The sequence below is a fragment of the Triturus cristatus genome, chromosome 7, assembly GCF_964204655.1.
Source record: "Triturus cristatus chromosome 7, aTriCri1.1, whole genome shotgun sequence".
NCBI classification, from domain to species: Eukaryota; Metazoa; Chordata; class Amphibia; order Caudata; family Salamandridae; genus Triturus; species Triturus cristatus.
Genome location: NC_140590.1, coordinates 235,508,886 through 235,515,670, shown reverse-complemented (window position 1 = coordinate 235,515,670; position 6,785 = coordinate 235,508,886). Strand labels below are relative to the sequence as shown.

The 6,785-nt window shown below is 45.3% G+C and overlaps 1 pseudogene; it reads right to left on the bottom strand.

The window, feature by feature from the left end:
* Window positions 1–4,879: 4,879 nt before the first annotated feature.
* LOC146809288 (syncytin-B-like) lies at window positions 4,880–5,813 on the bottom strand (annotated as a pseudogene).
* Window positions 5,814–6,785: the final 972 nt, after the last annotated feature.

Sequence of the window (6,785 nt, the reverse complement as noted above, 5' to 3'; positions counted from 1 at the left end):
CTGGTCTGTCCTAGTACCTACACAAATAACATTTTAAATATCATTTTTTTTTTATAGCCGTAAGATATTTAAAAATGTGGACTTTGCAACAAATTAAGCAGAATAGATTTACTGCCACGTTTCTCCTTGTTTCTAATTTCTTTGTGGAAGAGTTTTTACAAAATAAATGTATGAGTTGAGGCTCACATTTTGCATCAGGGATGTGTCACTTTTTTGGCACAACCCCGATGCAAAATCTAATTTGTTAAATCTCATAATGAGCTGAAATGTACTCATGATAGACCTGCTAAACATATGTGTGAGGTGTTAAGATCTGATGTCACTTCCTGGATTTTGATTTAATATCTCCGTGTAATACGAGAGTTATAGTTCTGTTTCATTTTAATTAAGACAATTGGACCAACACGCCTGCTAACAATGATATGTAACAGAAAAGTCCAGTGAAGGAAGAGCCGTGTGTCCCAGTGATATGGCACCATCTCGTCACCCTACTCATGACTGTATCTGCGAGTCAATTCTTATTCGTATGATGGTCCGAAGAGTTCTGTTTTCAACTGTGTTCTGAAGACGAGACTGGGTATTCAGCCCTGCCGTGTTTCCCAGGTCCAATCATGAATAGCTGCGCCGGTATACGATATTGCTTTGTTTTTATTATAAAATAAGGACTACATATCCCATAATGCAAAGAAAAAAAACCTAGGCTGGAGCACCTAGTCCTGTATGGATCCGGGAAACCTGCAGCTACATGTGCCATGCCCTTCTAGCTACAGGCTGGTAGATTCAGGGACCCTTGCCAAGCACACATCTTACTTTGAGCCGGTGATTGCAGGTGGGCCTACCGGCACTCATTTTACCTCCTCAGACTTCTACGCAGAGTAAGAGAGAGAAAGCAGAAACTGATGAAAGAAGACAAATGGAAAGATGGAAAAATAGTTCAGAGAAACTAAGCAGGGATGAGAGAGAACCTGCTAGAGCAAAAAAATAAACAATGCTTATAGCTTAAACTTGCTTAAATGCAAGACCTATTGCATCGCAAATGCTTGTTGATTGAGCTAAGGAGGTGATACGTTTTTTTTGTAGATGAGAGTGAATCAAACGTAGAATCTTTATAGTTTTGAGAATGAAAAAAGCAGAAGATGTGACTGCGTTAACTTGGCTGCGATACGACAAAGTGTTGTTTAGCATAATGTCAACGTCACGACTTGCTCCATGCGTTCTCGTGTCCACCACCAGGGGGCTGAACTGTGGGACTCTCCAGTGTTCTAATAAGCTTACAGACCCTTCCCTGCATGCATATCCTGACTTCCAGCCATTTGGACACTATTTGGGAATTGACATCCATTCCCAATCCATGCCGGGTTTTGTGAAAGCCAGCCTTCTCTTGTTTGGAACTCCACTACCTAGAATTCCCTGCTCACTGCTTCGTCTCCACCCCTGCAGGCCAAGGATGGGTGGAGGAATTCAGCTCACCTGTGGCTGGCTGCTGCTAGCCTGTTCACACCTGCTGCATGTGATTACTGTGAGCTCGTTTAAGCCCCAGCTCCCTTCAGGCCAAGGTTGGTCTTTGTAGCTGTATACCGGTGAGACTGATACTTGTTTCCAGCGTTTCATAAGCCTTTGATATCCTTGTTTCCAGTGATTCCTGAGATTTAGTTAATCCTCGTTCCTTGATTCCTTAGCTAGACCTACTCCTTGTGCCTGAATTAACACTGCCTGCAGTGTTACCTTATTTCCTGAGTTCTTAAGCTATAGTTATCTGCTCCAGTTCCTGAGCTTCAGCTATTTCTTGTTCCTGATTTGCACTGCTTGCAGTGCTCTCTTGAGTCCTTGTTTCCTGAGCGTAGCTATTTCCTGTTTCCTTGAACTAGCACTGCCTGCAGTGCTACCTTGACTCCCGAGCTACAGTAATTTCCCTGTTCCTGAACTAGCACTGCCTGCAGTGCTACCTTGACTCTTGAGCCTTCACATTCCTTGTTCCTGACCTGCAGCAGTTTCCCTTGTTCCTGGACTAGCACTGCCTGCAGTGCTACCTTGACTCCTGAACCTTAGCTCAATTCTTGTTCCGACCCACACTCTGCCTTCTTTGCTACTTTGTTTTCTTGATTCCTTAACCTGCACTATTCTAGTATACCTTGTAGCCTCCCCTTCTGTATCTCGTTCTCTAGTCCCCGCCTTTCTTCCCATTTCCTTGGTTCCAGTTACTAGTTTGCTGTCTTTCTATTCTGCTGCCTTGCTTCTGTTGCCTTGTATGTTTGTTACCTGCTTTCTGCCAAGTGTGCACTCTGATTTTCTTCCTTTCCTGTTAAGCACTCCTCGTTGCTAGTTCCTTGTCTATTGTGCTTGTGTTTAGTCCTACCCCCTTGCTGTTACTGCATTGCGTGTTTCTGTTTGATCGCCAGGATCCGTGGACACAGCTGACTACCTAGGTGGTGTTTCTTGTTCACTGTGAGTATTGTCTTTGAGTTGCATTTATAATATCACCATAGGTATAAGCACCACAGTTCTCCCTTTGCATGCATATCATATATGTGGGTATTTACAGTTAGTATCTGTAACAGCCTTTGTGGGTGAGAAACTTACTGAGCTTCAGTCTTACCATGTGGAGCTCCTGAGTGCTCTACTCCACACTCCCCTTTTATTGTTAATGTTGTATTATATACATATGTCTTTCACGTCCCTCCTGGGTGTAGTTAGTCTGAATGCTAACTTGCCTTGTGAGTGCCCTTCCTTTCTGAGTCTTAGCCATCTTGTTCACTTGTACAGGCTTCCCCTTTGGATCCCTTTTCCTCCTCTGACTTCCTTTGTGATCCTGGGCAGCGCTGTCTCATCTGCGTACGTTTTCTACCCCAATCCCAGTCCTTGCCCAAGTCCCTGACTGTGTTCCTGACATAGTCCTGGATCGTCCCTGACAGCCTTGATTTTTGACCACCTTAACCGGGTTGGGTAATGAGCCCAACTCTGCGGGCCGCCAATGAGGGGACCAGAAAGAGGGTTGTGCTCCGAACAGTAGTATCTCTGTTTTACTGGAGTTGAGTTTGAGGCAATTTGATGCCATCTAGGATCTGACAGCTTTCATGCAGTTAGAAAACCTGGCAGCCGTTCTGTTAGCTGCAGCTGCTAAGGAAATGAAAATTTACATGTCATCAGCGTAGGATGTTAGGACAAAATTGTAGGAATGAATAAGCTCAACCAGGTTGGTAACATATAAATTGAAACTAGTAGGACTGAGCAATGAGCCCTGGAGGACCCTGCAAGGAAAAAAGAAGGAGGAAGAAGTAAAGTCAGAGAGATGGACATAGTTTTCACTGTCAGAGAGGAATGACTTGATCAGTTCCCAAGTGGTTTCTGTTACCACGAGCCTTCCCAGGTATTCCATCTGCAGCCCGTGATGAACTGTATCAAATGCTGCTGATAGGTCAAGCAGGATCAAGGAAGCTCTACCCTCCTGTTCAAGCATCATTCTGATCTCCTCGATTGCCTTCTTGAGTGCAGTCTGTACTGTGCTTAGCACGGAAGCTGAGTTGGGAGGGATCAAAGAGGCTGTTAGCCTGAATGTGCTTCATCATCTGAATGTTAAGAACTTTTCCAATGATTTTAGCCGGCAAAGGTAAGCAGGAAATTGGACGGTAGCTACTCGGATCATGAAGATCAAGCATAGGGTTTTTTAGGAGTGGATGGATTGAGACTTTCTTCCAGGCTGAGAGAAAAACACCTGACAAACACATAAAGGGGAAACCTTTGTGTCAGCCAGGGCCGGATGGTATCAGCAACGCTACTGGCAACCTTAGGAGGGCATTCGAGCCAGATTTGGCAGTTCTAAGCGGAGATGTAACCTCAGCACTGGAGGGTGGCAAAAAAACACTAAGTGAGGAAGTGGTAAATAGGGGCAAGTCCGACTGGAAAGTGGAGGAAGGTGTAGAGCAGAGGAAACAAAAGTTGTTGTATACCTTTTCCACTTTCAATCGAAAAGTGTCTGCTAATAAGTTGCAAAAAGACTGAGTGCAGTCTGTGATCAGGAACAAGGTATTGGTCTTGAATTTTCTGACCGCTGCAAACAGTTTGTTTGTAGAGTTAGTGGATGCCTCAGTTTTAGCAGTAAAGTATGCAGTTTTTTCCGTACAAATAAATTAGGGACAAAGCTTGTAATTGGACTTTTCCAGGTCATCATCACTGATCCTTCAGCGGTTTTCCTGTCTCCTGCAAGCCTGTTTAAGGGCCTTTAGATCGTTAGAAAACCACTGGGCTGTTGGATTTTGAAGTTTGATCCTCGTTCTGTAGAACCAAAAATGGGAGACCACACTTACTGGAAGCAAGGAAACAAAAGATTTATTAGTACATAAAACAGACAATCTCTAGAGATGGAAGAGTGTCCGAGACCCACTGTTTACGTAGGTGTCAGGAGACTGTTCAATGTGTTATTGGCATACAGCATCTTTTATAGGATGTGGATACTCCCCTAGGATGCAGGGGGACAACGGAAAGTCCATTGGTATGCAGGAATTCAGGTGTTTGAGGCAGAAATTCCGGTATTTGAGAACATGGGAAGACCGTGGTATGCAGAATTTCGGAAGTGGGCTGGACATGTTCCTGTTTGGAGGCAGCTTACTTGCCTTGCGGGTAAGAAAGGTTCCGTGACAGACCAGGTGTTAGGCCATAGTCAGAGGCAGACCGGTTAGGGACAGACCTGTTCTACTGTCTATACAAGTTCCTGAGACAAATGCGTGGGTGCAGCAGAAACCAGCCCAGGGCACTGACACTGGGTCATGTAGAAGATGATTCTGTGAAAGGTCAAAAAGGGATCCTGTGCACAAGATGGAGTTTGTACACGGCAACATTAGCAGTTTAGTTATTACAGTCCCTCCTCTTGCCGTGTGCAACATCAATAGGAAATGTCAATATTACAGAGGTCTTCAATGGCCTGATGATATAGTATTTTGCTGTTTTCTGCCTTGCGTGTCATAGGGGTGGGTCTACAAACGGAAGCACACAGAGAACAGTGCTGGGCCACAATGAATGCACAGGCAGCAAAAGAAGACGGTACCCAAGGGGATCGTGAGGAACACCAGTATCTTCCATCCCCAAGTGATTAGTATGTTCCAAAAACCCGTTGTCCAGGTCCAAAGGGTCCCATTGTCTGGGTGTATTTCGGTGGCGATTCGGTGTAGTTTAGAAATTGCTTCATAGACACAGGGTGATGAATCAGGACTATACACACAGCAGCTGGCCCCGATGATGCAACATGCTCCTCCCCGATCTGCCAGGATGACGTCTAGTACCATGCGATCCTGGAGAGAAACCATACGTATAGCATCGATCTCTGCTGTGTGTTGGGTCAGTATTCCTGCAGTGATGTTGGTAGTAGCTTCCAGGACCGTGGTCAGTCGTCTGGTGTTGAGACTGTTGGACATGAGACCCAAAAAAGGTAGAAGGCCTTTCAGGGCATCGTTGAATTGCTGGTTGCTGGTATCGGTCTGGTCTACATCTGGTACCTGTCTTCTCTGTCTGTGGTACATGTTGTCCCTGTTAAACGTGGGTGGCAGCAGGAATGCAATATAGCATGTGCCACTCCAGTCAGAAGGCAGCCAGGTGTAAGCTTTGTTTCCACATACAAAATGCAATCCTGACGGAAGACTGAGATAGGGTGTGAAGTTATTGTACATTATGGTAGTATTGCATAGACTGGCTCCTACAGGTATTTTCCCTTGACCTTGCAGACATAATATACCAGGACGTGACGTAATAGAAATGGCGACTTCTTTCTCTTGGGTGGGAAGGAAAGTGTAACCCCAGGTGTCCTGCATAGGGGTGGACATTATAGCACGCATTTGTGGCGGGTCAGAGGTATTACAGATAGTATTGTTTTTTGCATGGAAAGTCCAAAGAAAGGGTTGGAATGTTGTAAGGTTGCCTCTGTCATAACGTAATGGAAAAACGTTTGTCATGTTGTACATCAAAGCACAAGTGTAGGCAGGAAACACTAAGAATGAGATAGTGTGCTGAGCTGCGCAAGGTAGGAGTCCACAAACATAACAGTCTGTTGCATTTGAAACCTGATTAAATTGGTGCAACATTTGAATAACAGTATTATTATGAAATGCCAGGTGTCTGCCGAGGTGTGCGTCTGACCACGGCACGTGATAGTGTTCGGGTGGCGTTGGTGGAACTGTTGCTTGCGGTAATACAGTATGTTTGGCGGGGGCTGTTTCTTCGAGGATCCGAAATGATATACCAGCAATTATTGCAAGTATGGTCAGAATTAACAGTATTATGGTACGGGTACTGTAAACTCTCATTCTAGCTTTCTTCAGAGTTGGGGTAGTATCACGGGTGCATGTGACCACTGGATTCATACCGTTCCCGTGTCGTTGATTGTTTTCTTCATCGGTGGGGAACATTGGCAGACCTGGATGATGGCCCTTGTTGGTAATCATTGTTCAAGGGGGTGCGTAGTCTTTGGTACTCATGAATAGGACGGATCGTGACATATCCGGGTTTTGGGGAGATTGGTCCCACATTATCGTGACCTCCAGCCATAATAGCTCTACAAGTGTCCCGAGAGTACTGCAATGTCCCTAATAGCTGCCGATAGTTGTTGGTTGCTTCACTGGCCAATATCTGCCCCGGTAAACCACTACTAGGGGTACCTAGGACCCTCGGCCAGATTTTACTACCGCCCTGCAGCAACGGACAATGAAGTACTAACGGCCCTTGGAGCTGGGCTTGTTCTTCAGCTTAGCCTTGGATCAGAGGTAGTATCCATCTGTTCCCTCGTCACAGAGTTCCAA